A 14529-nucleotide genomic window follows, 5' to 3' on the forward strand; every position below is an offset into this window, starting at 1 on the left:
GAAAATAATGAAAGAAGTTCAGGGCTGGTTCAAACGTTAAAGCGCTAAATAGGAGCAAGATTAATTTAGATGTGCTCAGATACATTGATTAGGGAGTCTATTTGCAGATAAAATAATGGCTGACATGTGGGGTTGTTATAAAACTACGGTAAAGTCAGCGTTCAGGGCTAGCATTTACCTGTTAACGTCAAAAGCAGTGCTGACACAAGTTAGAAACACTGGCTGACTACCGAGGCCCTGATGAAGAAAAAGGGGTAACATGCCTGGTATGGAGAGCTGGATCTAGTAAACCATTCAGGAGCATATGTCCTGTCGAAATACAGTTAAGGTGGAATTCAGGAGGGTAAAAGTGGGACATGAGATATCTTTGACAGAGAAGGTTAAGGAGAATAAAAAGAGATACTTCAAGTGTCTTAAAACAAAACAGTAACAAGAAACATAACACGTGCCCTGAATGATCAATGAGACCATCAATGTATGGAACTAGAGATGGGTTAGATCCTAAAAAATGGTAACTTCAGAACTCAGTGTGGGAAAAGACTGGGAAGCTCAGGGATCTAAACAGTGATTAGTTAGTCCAGTTTTATATTACCGCATGCAATTCGAGATTCCAAAATCTCCAAATGATGTTGTGAATGTTCAAAGGCATCAGAAAAAATGTCCAAGCATATTGCCAAGTTTGGAGATTTTGAACTTCAGGATAGGATGAAGAGAATGGGGTACTTTTCCCCTGCAGCATTAGAGGCTGAAGGGAATCAGTATAGAGGATTATCAAATTATTAGCGGCATGGGTAGAGTGAATTGGCAACGCCTTTTCCCCTTGTTGGAGGATTCCAAACCTAAAGGGCATAGATTTAAGGTAAGAGGGAAAAGATTGAAAAAGGCACCTAAGGGGAACTTTGTCAAACAGATGTTGGTGGTTGTATGGAATGAGATGAGAGAGGAATTAGCAGAGTCTGGTAAGATTACAAAATTTAAGAGGCATCTGGATGGCCATGTGAATAGAGGGGATATCAGCAAAGTGCTGCCAAATGGGACTGGAGTTCTTTCGGTTACCTGGTCGTCATGGATGAGTTGGAACGAAGAATCGCTTTCTGTACTGGACATCTCCATAACTTTATCGCTTGTAAAGAGTTCATAAGGAAGAACACGATGTGCTGGAGGTTATGAAATGCAAAGGTAGATAAATCCCAGGACCTGATCCACTGTATCTCAGAAGGACTTTAAGGAAGAAATTGCTCTGCCCTTGGCAGAGGTATTTGTACCATTGACAGCTGTGTGTTATAGGCTATGAGACTGGAAGGTGCACAGTGCACAGTGAAGATGCTTTGGTCAGATTGCAAAGGTATCTTGATGAAATTGTTGAATGGCCTGAAAATTGCAGTTCCAGTTCAATCTGAATAAAGGTGAGGTAATGCATTCTGATCCAACAAAGGTGACGCTTAAAGAATAAATGGTAGGACCTTCAATACTATTACAGAACAGTGGAACCTTGGGGTTCAGGAACGTAATTCTTAAAAGTTTGCATCACATATAGCCAGGGTACTTAGAAACATTTTGTTAAGTTTGAATTCATTGCTCAGTCCTTTATGTACAGGAGTTGGGAAGTCGTGTTGAGATTGCACGCATCTTTGGTGAGGCCTCTTCTGGAATACTGTGTATATTTCTCACCGTCCAGTTATGGCACTGATATTAGTAAGCTGGAGAGGGTTCAGAAGATATGAAACAGGAAGTTTCTGAGCATGAGAGGTATAATTTATAAAGAAACGCTGGTTGCTTTGGAACGTTTGTTTACAGTTGTGACTGTAGGCTGAGAGGTGACCATATACAATTTTATAAAGTATACAGGGTATAGATGGAGTTAATGCTATTTTTATTGTTCACATAATTGGGTTTTTCCAGACAAGGATGGAGGATGGAGGCGACTGATGCCAAAAAAGTAGGTAAACTGTAACACAGTGGGTGATTTGTGTGTGAAATGAATGTCCTGAGAAAGATATGGATGTGGAGACAATTCCAACGTTTTATATACACGTGGGTAAGTACAAGAATCGGAAATTATTGGAGGGGTTTGGGCCAGGAAGAGGCAGGAGGGATTGGTTTAATTATTGATTGAGCCGGGGATGTATCTGTACTGTGCTTACCTCCAGCACTGCATAAAGTAATATCTTGTTAGCTAATGTTTTGATCCCTCCCTTTGCTGTGTTGTCTGTCCATTGTAGGTGATCATACCTCGCTGCAGGACTTATTGAAGGATCCAGACCTCCCTACCCGTTGTCTCTTTGGCTGACCAAACATCTTCAATAAGTTGATGTTCGGGGCATTAGCGGTTGGGAAATCTTCCTGAGTCAGGATATTCCTGAGTACCTACAGGAGACAGGGAACTGGACAGAATAGAGAAATAAAATGATACAGCACGTGTTGCACATGTATGATGAAACTAAATCCCACAGAAATATGGAAAATCCCAGTCTCCATCCATGGTCTGTGCTGCATCCTCTCTCAGAAGTGTAGAATGCTGTTTTCTCTGCATCTGGAGTGGATGCAAGAGCGAGAGGTGATGACAGAGGCAACATTTAGAACCATAAAGTAAGGGACACCACATAGAGAGATACTGAGTGATATACCAGAATGCAGGAAGATTTTATGATCAAACAATTGTGCAGGAAGAAGTGGTTTGATTCATGGCGAAACCTATGAGCAGGCAAAGTGATGGTCTAACGGTATTAACGCTTGCCAAATTTTCAAGAAAGTAATCCAATGTTCAGGGAACCCAGGTTCAAGTTGCACAATTGCAAACTGCATCAAAATGCAATTAAACATGTCAAAATGACCATTAGAGAATTTCTGATGTTAAGAAATGCCCACCTGATCCAGTCAAGTCCCATACGGCAAAAAGGTTTCCAACCTCACCGAGTGTGCACATCATCGTGTGACTCCATAGAAAAATCTGGTTGCCTCTCAAGTGCCTTCAGACATGGCCGAACAAGCCAATAATTCGCAGGGTTGGGCAAGGAATGCTGGCTAGCCAGAGACACCCACATCGCCCGATTAAAGGAAATAAAGTCCAAAATGTTTGGGTTCGAATGGAAGCTTGCTGAGACCAGTGTCATAGTCAATTATATCGGTACGTTTGGGGAGTGGTATTAAACTGACAGAGATGATGCAGGGGCAGCGTTCAAATGAAAGTAACTTTATAAATCTAAAGAGGAAAGGTGAAGCTGCGGAACAGCATGCAATTGTGACTGAAGATAAGCAGAAAAGAACAAAGAGACACATTGTTTAACTAAAACTGTGCATAAGCTAATAGTGTTAGGGAAGGAAATTCTGGTCAAAAAGTAAATGTTCATGTTCTTTTTGGAATGAACGTAATATCTACAATGAGACAGATGGAGTTTTGACACAAAGATAAATGAGATTTAATCACCAGAAAGATGTCGTTATATGGCGAAATAAAAGTGCAATATTCAAACTTTATTCAATAAATGTTTAACTGTATGCAACCTTGTGGAGACTCAAGCAGAATGTGAAAGCAGGAGCGTAATTGATAAACGAATTTGCACATTTGTGGATTGTTGCAGGCAAACAGAGCTCCCTGAAGAAAACCGAGTAGACACTTGGAAAACGTGCAAACTTCAGACATATAGTCACACAAGTTTGGAATCGAATCCAGGTCCATAGCGCTGCACAGCTGCAGCGCTAATCACTGTCGCATTTTGCCATCCCTGAATCTGACGGTATAAAGCATTACAGAGATTTGATGAGGCCACCAAGTTTACGAAGCTTGTCGGAACGGGACGAATGCATAGTCCGGAATATAAGAAGGATGCGTAGTATATTACAGGGACTGGAGGACGTTACAATAATATGGATGGCTGCAGAGTTTGTAGACAATTCCATACTGGATGAAGTTAGTACTGCTCAGAGTTGTAGACAGAGGTTACTGCGTTGGCAAGGAGTCTATGGACTGGCAGTTGACGGGAATGGAAGCTGTTCAACGATCAGGAGGATGTTACAGACACATGGGCGGTTTTAGTGGTTGCAGGATGCTCGAGAGCTGGGAAAGCTAATAGTGACTGGAGATGTTCAGAGATAAGTAAAATTTGGTGATGGAAGGAAGTTAGAGAGATTGAGATGACTGTATAGAGTAGACATGTTTGCAGATTTAGGAGGGGTTCAAGTGGCTTCAGAACGTTACGTAAGGGGAACTTTGGCAGTAAAGCCAAGAGGAACTGGGGGAATCAGTACAGATATGAAGTGTGTATAGAAGGTGGAATGTTAGATAAAGTGAGGTGTTATAGGACAGGCAGAAGTGTTGTGGTAAATGGACAAGGTTACAGTGATATCATGTACAGGAGAGGCTGCAGGAAGGTACATGGATGGGTAGGTTGGTAAGGACTGGAGGATGTTCGAAACAGGTCGGCTGTCGATACTGGACAGGATGCTGGATATAAGATTTTTGAAATACTTTTTGGGGAGAGTGGCCATAACTGTACGTTTCAAAGTCATTACGGAAAGAGACAAAGGTAGTGCATAGGTGAAGTGTCCAAACTTAGGGAAACACTTTTGTCACAGCATTATAACTATCACTCGGCATGATCACTACCATTTCACAGGATCCGTCAAATTAAGTCTGGGAGGCACTATGCAGTTGGGTCCATGTTTGGAAAGACGAGATTTTTTATAGTGATACGTTAAAAAGTCAACGCCAATGTGTTCTTTGAAGAGTGAATGGCAAAAGCAGAAATTGCAGTGAATACTGATCAAAAGAATTTGTTAGTTTGATGAAGAAACTACAGTATAAGAAAAGCAGGCGAAGCCCTTCCAAATTGAAGTGTGCAAAGGGGTTCTTATAAGAAAGTGGAAATCAATGGCCATGAAATATCCATAGCAGATCCTGTAAATGAAAAGGCGCAACGTATTTTACAAGTATACTTAGATTAGTTGATTCCCAGATAAAGAATGGGGCTTGTTAGAAACCGAAGGGACAATCTGTGCTGAGGTTTCAAACGAATATTTCCCTTCTGTATTTGCACCAACAACCTGGTTCCAGGCAAACGATGGATGAATTTAAATAGACTGGGCAAAAAGCAGCAGGAACCGATGTTCTCCCCTTCCCCACCCCCATAATAAACGAGGTGAGAGACTGGGCCAGTGAATCAGTGGTGGGAAATCACTGACAGAGGGGAAACCGTATCTCAATTATGAATCAAATAATGATTGATAAGGTTTGCACACTCTTGCAATGCATTTTTAAATCTTCATTTCACTTTGTATAGCTCACTATCATGAGTAAATTTTAACAATCTTATCTCTTTGCACATTCTATATTTTAGCATATACAGAAAGTCATTGTGTCCCTTTGTTTTGTGCTGAATAAACATTTCCTTGAGTATTGTCTCTCTTCATTCTTCATTTCAGATATATCTTTTAATCTGCTCTTCACATGAGTTTTGTTTTGTTAATGTTCCAATACTGATGAATGTGGATTATTACTGTCCTTCCCGTCACTCTGAACTGCCATGTACCCACAATTCCTCCGATTTCCGGTCTTTTCCGGAATGCCGTAATCACACTGTAATTGAAGTCCAGAAGACAACATTTCCTTGCAGTTCATTGCCTTCGATAACATCAAAGTCGGGCGGCAATTGTCTCAGTGAATAACACTGGTGCATCACAGCACCAGAGATTGACGCTTAATTCTGGCCTCGGACGATTGAATGCGTGCAGTTTGCATATTCTCCCAGTTTCTCTCAGGGTTTCTTCCAACAGTCCAAAGATGTGCAGGTTTGGTAAACTATCCATACTGTTCTGCAATGTGTAGGTTAGGTGCATTGGTCAGAGGAAATGTAGAAAAGCATGATGGGGGAATGGTTCGGTGTGGGTTACTTTTCAGAGGGTCGGTGTGCACTTTTTTTGGCCAGTTGGCCTGTCTAGATATTTTAGGGATTCAAATTAAAATTATATCAACAACATGACCCTCACCTTCCCTCCCTGATATTGGAACATAAACCTGAATTGCACTGGGCAGGCACAATTCTCTGTTAACATACTGATGCAGTTTTTTCTGTTATAAATCACTTTGTCTTCAGAAAATTTGCCACTCAAATTATGGACGATAAGTTTTCTCTCAATGACCAGAGTTATGCGATGTATATTTACATGACCGAACAGCCAAGCATTTTTATGTTTGGTCATTCATTTTGCTTTGCTCCCATAACCAAGGCAGATTGACTAATTGAACAATCGATTTGCCATCTCCAGTATTTATTCCTTCAGTCACCCTAATATATCCAATTCAGAATATGTAACTTTTAACATTTGTTTTGAATTTTAATTAGAGTATTGAATTGAAAGGGTTAACTCGAGCTACTTGTGCAGTAACTGTGATTAATGTCAATCTCCATGGATCCTAAATGTGTCATTGATGGGTATTGCCCCTTATATGAATACGAGGATCCTTCCAATGTGTTAACCTTCTGTACGAGCGGGAGCATCGTCAACGGCACGAACAGGGATCAGCAGCTCCACAAGGAGGGAGAGGAGAGATCACAAACTGAGAACATTAGTCTGGATTTTTTCAACAATGGATCAGAATCTGAGAACATTAAATTGGAATGTTGCAGTAATGGATAGGAGTTTTTCCGCGGGTCTTTACTGGATTTCTCAGCCTTTGATATCATTAGCATCGCGTATCGAAGATATCCTTTGGATTTTTCAAGGTGTTTACTATCCTACCCTCGCTATAGTTGGTGTTTCTGGTAAGTCGTCCATCTATCTATTAAAACAGATTGAAAGGAATTGCTACTCATGATATGCAAATTTTGGAAAGTTCGAAATTCCAGTAACACATTTCATTCAGTACAAATTATAACTAGCAAATTAATATTCACAAATTACTCACGATAGTGCAAAGAGGAACCAGACTGTTCTCAAACTCCATGATCTTTTTTGTCCTGCTCTGATTTACTTTTTCATGTACTGTCCCTGCACCAGTCCTGTCAAGTACCACGAACCCGATATCCCAGTCTCCTCCTCAGCTTCAGTGCAACTTCTGAAGAAACCATCATCTGTGTCTTTCATAAATGCAAATATAACAGTTTCCCCTCCTTAGTAACTATTCAATTATTCAAAAGTAATTGCACTTCAGATGTTTAGCTTGTTTCCTGCAATGAATCTGACAGATGGGCAGAAAGTGCATGGTGCTCAAGTCATTGAGGATATAATTTTTAAAAATCTGTTCATGTCTCATGAAATTGGTGGAATTTAAATTATAACATCAGCATTTGTTGCAAAAAGAAACTATGTGCTTGCCTCGTGTCGTTTAGAGAAGGGAATATGTCATCCTTTGCTGGTTAGGCCTCTATGAGATTGCAAACACACATCAATGTGTTTTATACCTTATCATCCCGTAGAACAGTTGGACAAGTTACTTAGTTGAAGATAGGCATAACATGCTAGCATCATGTGGGCGGCACAGTGGCACAATGGTTAGCACTGCTGCCTCACAGCGCCTGAGACCCGGGTTCATTTCCCACCTCAGGCGACTGTGTGGAGTTTGCACGTTCTCTCTGTGTCTGCGTGTGTTTCCTCCGGGTGCGCCGGTTTCCTCCCACAGTCCAAAGATGTGCAGGGTCAGGTGAATTGGCCATGCTAAATTGCCCGTAGTGTTAGGTAAGGGGTAAATGTAGTGGTATGGGTGGGTTTCGCTTCGGCGGGTCGGTGTGGACTTGTTGGGCTGAAGGGCCTGTTTCCACACTGTAATGTAATCTAATCTAATCTAATCATCAGGGCTACATATGTCCCAAGAAAATCGTAGGTCCATTACTCTGCCTATTTCCAATATTCCTATAGTTCATTTTCATTCAGGCAAGTGGGCATACCTATTTCAAGCGCATTCTTTCTCTTTGCCTCTCTCCCCGAGAGTGATGTTCAACATCATATGCACCTCCAGTGCTGGCTTTATTCATGTTGACATACAGATGCAAATAACTTTTAAATTCAAAGTTAATTGCACTGCTCAGAGCAGAAACAGAGATGACGAAGTGCGGAGAAGGAATTATTATTATCGACTCTCAGGGCATTATTGAGACAGTATTTGGGGTATTTTGAACAGATTTTCTCTCCCTTATAAGAAATGATTTTCTTGCCACAGAGCGATTGCAAAGGATTTTCACTAGACTAATCCCTGCAATGATGGTACTATGAGGAGTGAGTGAAGATTCAACTATAGCGCTGTGAGAAATTAAGAGTTGATTGCATTAAAAGTTGAGTGTAATGAGAACTTATGATGTTCTTAACAGAAAAAGATGTTCTGGGACAGAGAGAATTGATGTCCACCAACCTCAAACGTCTTTCTTTTTGCTCTGAATGATCACAACTGGTGGAGGGATTGCACTTGATTCCCATTAAGTTCAGTTTAGTTGGATCTCCTTGACACCATCTTCAGTCAAACACTGTCTTGATATCAGGACCAGTCACTCTTACCTCAGCACTGCGTTCACCTCTTTTGTACATTTTAATAGGTTATGGAGTATGTGTAGGGAGTGTTTGCTTCTGACAGACGCTAGTGAAAGTCAGGAATTATGCAACTTCGAGAGTTAGGGGAGCAAGATCACTGAAGCTATTTAAAGCGAACGGTAAATTGACCTTTGACCTAACAGAAAGTTGTGGACCATAACTAATAATGCATGATAGAGGAGTTGCTGCCAACAGTAGATCAGCCATGATCTTATACAATGGTAGGGCATGCTTGAACGCCTGAATTCCCTATTCCTGTTTCTTATCTTCTCATATTCTGCAATTGTAAAGTTATTAGTTGGATATTTTTCAGAATGTTCTATTACTAAATGGTGCAGTTAGAGGGAGGAAAGTGTTACATGATGTCGTAAACACACCTGATAATTGAACACAAAGAAAATCTCACCTCGTCTACCAACCTGTTTAAAGTATGAGTGACAGGGAAAGAAACAAGTTCTACTATACAAAGAGTAAATATTATTTTTATTCTTAAACTATAAAAGTGAACAGTAAACAACAACTATATACATGTCTAAATTGACGTTCGCTTAAAGATTGGCTCTTTATCTGCAACGTTATAACAAAGTACTGATCCAATAAAACCCATATTAAATTTACAGCAACTTAGTTTGCAAATCCAGGCAGTGACTGTCATCTCCGTTTTCTGTCTTCCTCTCATTTTAGATTTCCTGGTTCGTCTTCGGTCATCCGATGCAAACACGTTTCTTATGAAAACAATAACAATAGACTGCTTTGAATAGCTGTCTTTCAACGGTAGTTCGTGTCCTTTCTGTCTAACTTTCCCAAGTGCCTTTTTTAATACTTCAAACATCATGTTTCTCATTGTTTCAATGTTGTCAAAACAATACAATCAAAATTGGTTGGGTTTTGTTATCTTGAATCATAATTTAAACTGATTGCTAAATTCCAATTGTTTCAAAAGCTACTGAGATATTTAGATTACAGCCAAATGTTACATATTATCAATATTGCAGTACACTCTCAGGCAGCTAGTCAGTGTCATTACGCTGCTCTCTTTGTTTCTAAAAGCTTTTCTTTTTCTCCAGGATACTGTGACCTTGATTTTATTTTCAGAGGTGTCAAAAACCAGGCCGTGCTCTGATCAGACTGATTTGGTGCAGAGATTAAACAGTATTGACAGGCAGTTTTGTTTATGTGTATACAGATGTGACTTCAAGCCAAAGCGCTTCGGTGTTAAAAGATATAATGAACGGGGCGTGGTCAGCTGTCCAGCTGAGCAGTTTAGTTCCGTTCAGAACTAGCTGAGAGTTCAACAGTGAACTGTGTGGAAACTCTCTCACTGTTTTTGTGCCTTTCTGACTTCAATCTGTGAGCATCTGTTCATTTTTCAAACTGGTCTTTAAGGAGGTTTGTTTATTGGGACTGTTCTGTATATTCAGAACGACAAAATTAAGTTTCATTTGGATAGGCCGAGTTCTGTAGTGTTTTTTTTTATCCTGTTCTTTGTGTTTCATTGTGCAATTTCGTGATTTTTTTCTGTCTGTTTTGAACTCTAGTAGTCAATGGAGTTAGCTTATTCCGGGTAACTTTCACTGTACAGTTACTGAATCAAATTGCAAATTCATGGTCGGAGTCAGCTGCTCAAGAATATTTTGAGTGGTCTGGCGTAGTCCATAACATCAGTCATATAACGAGTGTTTGCAAGCTTTCAGTTTTCACTTTCTCTTAAAGTTACATTTCATGCCCTCAACTTCATAACAAAAGTATTTTGTGAGCCATTTTTGGATGAGGTGTGGGTCTTTATTCACAGGGAGTGTGAGTCTAGAAAATGACGAACAAATGAAATACAAGTTGCAGCGTGGTGTGTGGGGGAATCTGCAAAGAGACTGGGAAATTCTCGAAACCAGCCTGGCAATCCAATTAACATTTTCCTACCCACACCAAACCTTGTGTGACCATCTTGAGGATCTGAATTATATCCTGTGTTACTGTAGTCCAGAAAGTTGGAGCAATGGCCTTTATCTGCTCCAGGCCAGCAGGTTTGAGTGGCCGAATGGTACATCGGATCACAGGACTGAGGATTAGGAGTGGCTCCTGAGACACTTTGCCACTGCTCCATCAGGCACGAAAATCGTGGCTGATCGGATTCTCGTCTTAGCAGCAGTTTTCCTGTCTGTGCATCATTTTCAAAAGATCAGCTGTGTGAAAAATGATAAAGAAACTGAGCTTTGAAGCAATGCAAACACCCAGACACCATAAACTTCAAAGGAAGAGAATTCCCAACTGAACAGCCTTTTGAAATTTATCATTCATGTTCTGACCAATGTTAGGGTGTCACTGTTTCATTTTCCATCCTCTCTCGTCCACTGCTTACAACAAAATTTTAATTGCAACCAGTTATGTTATATGGTCAAAGATATCGGTCATTATTCTCTATTCTGTGTTTCCTGGGAGTTCACCAGGGCTCCCCTATTCCTGTGTATCAACTGAGAAAGGTTGCATGTTCTCCTTCTGTGCTCTGTAGTGGCACAAAGTTTGGGCAATATCATTCTATTCATGTCTAAATCCTTAGAAAGGAAAAAAATGTCTCCTCTTGTCCAATTGTAATGATGCTGAGTGTCTGAATCGGATATTCCTTTACCTTTGAAACAACGTTAAAGGTTTCAGCGAGAGGACAACGTATGGGATAGGTGTCTCGGGTGATCGTTGGAGCCGCCGAGCGTTTTGCACAATGCAGAAAGCTCATGGTTGATACGATTGTTGCTGAATACCTCATTCCTGTCTGTTCCAAATAATCCTTGAGTCCATTGTCCAGTAAAAGTCAGTCGAACTCAGCCATGAATATCTTCAATGTCCCAGTCTTCAGTGCCCCTTGGGTTGGGAAGACAATTGACAGCACAACCGAAGGAGAAAGGGATGTTATTATTTCAATGTAGGATCGATTATTTCTAAAGTGTGTTGAACACGCAACAAATGAGCACCTCGTTTGAAGCAGAAGGTCACAATATTAGGAACAGAAGGGAACATTCAGCACCACAAACCTATCTGGCATAACTTTCGACAATCAAAACGTCAGCAACCTTACCATGCACTGGATTCTCGAAACACATGTCAAGATATTTTAACGCCATACGTGCATATAAATTGGAACAGATCTTAATCATTGCGAACATCCAGTCTGCTCTGCGGCTCGATCAAGTCTGATACGTTTCTCAAAACCATTCTCCTCCCTTTTTCCCGTAAAATATCATCCCTTGATAAACTAAAATCTTGTCATTCTCTGTTCTAAAGGTACTACTGTCTCGTTGTGACTGTACATGCACGTGTTCAAGTTTCCATGTGTTAATGGTTGTATGCATGAGTATTTGTGTTTTTGTCTGTGCATTTGTGTTCTTCTTGTGTTTATGGGTTTATGATTGTGCATGTGTGTGGCTGCATCTGTGCTTGTGTTGTTGCCGGTATATGCCTTTCTATGCCTCTGTGTGCCTTTATATGCTTGTGCATCTATGCGTCTCTGTGTTGTATGTTCTTTGTTAATGTGTTTATCTCTGTGTCTGCATCTCCATGCAGTTATTTTAGAATGAATGACTATCAATCTGTCCCTTTTCTGGATCAAGTGATGAAATGCCACACTTGTTGCCACCCCCACCCCAATTCACTGCAAAAACAGCAGATTGTGTTTATTTCAAAGTCAAAATCTCCATGGACATCCTCTTCACCAGCTTTAGCTGCCGAAGGAGCACGCTCTGAAAGCTTATGATTTTCATTAAACATATTGAATCCGGCATCATGCGGAATGGGACTTTGTCCACCTTGGTGCGACACCAGCAGTTCCACCAATGACTTTTAAAAATCAAATAATTCAATGAATGTCTCATTCGGTTCAGAGCAGATACAACAGATTCTTTGTAATGTTGTCCTAGAGATATTAGCAGAACGAGGTGAACACGTTCATTGCTGGCCCACATGACCCTGTTAGGTTTGTTTGTAAATGGTGGTTGAATCCATTTACAAATGTAAGTTCGAACAGTTCATCAAAGACATTGTAAGTTAAAGATAATGCAAGAAGATTCATTTCGATCACTTCCATAGTGCTACACCAGAAACAGTTCGGACTTGAGCAGACGATTCCTCTACCACACTCACTGAAAATGGTACTGAGGCATATTACTGATAGATTCAACCCAATGAGTAGGGAATGTGTTGCTAGAAAAGCACAGCACGTCAGGCAGCATCGGAGGAGCAGGAGAATCGATGTTTTGGGCATAAGCCCTTCAGCAGAAACGACACTTGTGACCTGGGGCCTGAGAGATAAATGGGAGGGAATTGGAGACGGTGGGGGCGCCGGGGGGTGGGGGGGGGGGGGGGTTGGGGGGTGTGGGGAAAGGTAGCTGAGAATGCAATAGCTCGATGATGGTGGTGGTGGAGCATGTTATAGGTCAGCGAGGATGCTGGAGGGGATAGATGGGAATGATAATAGTCAGGTGAAGAGGGCACTGCTGCGTTGAAGGCGTGGGACTGAGATAAGATGGGGGTAGGGAAAATGTGTAAACTGGTGAAATACGCATTAATCTCGTGTGATTGCAGGGTCGCAAGGCAGAAGATTATGCTAAATTCCTCCATGCATCTGGTGGTTCGAATTTGTCGCAGAAGGAGGCCCAGAGACTGCTTTTTATTGTTGGAGTAGGAGGATAATTTGAAGCGTTCAGTTACGGAGTATTGGTGTTGGTCGCTGTAGGACTCTCAGACATATTCTCTGAAATGACACACTAGTTGTAGTCCTGTCTCCCCAATGTATGCAATGGATGCAGTAGATGACAATGTTGGAGGAACAGGCAAACCTCTGCCGGATGTGCAAGTATCCTTTGGGGCCTTGGATGGAAGTGATATGGGAGCTGTGGGCGCAGGATTTGTACTTCCTGCGGTGGCGACTGATGGTGCCGGGAGTAGGGTGAGCATTCGTATAGAGCGTGGATCTGACAATGGAGTTGTGGAGGGAATGCTCTCTCTGAAATGCTCATAGATGTGGGGAGGAAAATATATCCAACATGGTGGAATCTGTTTACATTTGGGCGGTAGTGGAGGAGGATGATGTGATGTATACGGAGGTTGGTGGAGAATTAAGATCAGGAGCGTTCTATCCTTGTTGCATTTGAAGGGTGGAGTTCAAGGGTGCAGGTGCGAGAAGTGGAGGAGATGCGTTGGAGGGCATCGTCAACCATGTGGGAGAGAAAATTGCAGTTTTGGAAGAAGGAGGCCATCTTGGATTTTCCATGATGGAATTAATCATCCTGCGAACAGATGCAGCAGAGGCAGAGGAATTGGGAAAAATGGATGGCTGTCTACTGGATTATTGATTTGATTAATTTCAAAAGGCTTCTCACTTCATATCTGAATATTCAGTGAAAGGGAGTAAAATGAGTAGATTCGTTTGGTGCATCTCTAATGGCCAGATTATTCTTTCATCTCTCTGTTGCAAGTGCATTAGCCTTCCTGGACTAACCACTTCTGCCTGGCTCTCTGCCTGTTATTTTTTTCAGCACCACTGCATCAAACAGGGTGTCAGCTTACCAACCCACAAGTTCTCAGATTGTCTCGAGTTATTGCTTCTTGCTGTGACCATTTCCTATACAGTCTCGAAACATTTCACAGTATTTTATTTTTAACTCCTCAGTACTTTCATTTTAACTCCTCAATTCCCGTGTATTTATTTGGCTTCTCCACAACAAGTGGTGTCCTTCCCATCTTGGATACTTATAAATTATTCCCAAGAACAAACTGAATTCCTCAACTGACACACTGTCATTGACTCCCATGTTGCTTCCCCAGTCTCCACATGGCACTCCAAACTGCTCATACATAGATGAACGCTAAATTTATGTTCACCTGTTCCACGAATTGAGACTCTCTCTGGTAACTTTTCAGTAATAGTGCAAATACATTCATCTCTCAAGAGCAGAGACTGATTAGATCCCGTATCTTTCAATGTTTCAAGGGCAAATGATTACCCTTCCCTCTTGCTCTTCC

This window comes from Chiloscyllium plagiosum, unplaced genomic scaffold (assembly GCF_037043375.1).
Source record: "Chiloscyllium plagiosum isolate Xiang-an unplaced genomic scaffold, Cpla_swu_hap1 HiC_scaffold_21, whole genome shotgun sequence".
In the NCBI taxonomy this organism is placed as follows: Eukaryota; Metazoa; Chordata; class Chondrichthyes; order Orectolobiformes; family Hemiscylliidae; genus Chiloscyllium; species Chiloscyllium plagiosum.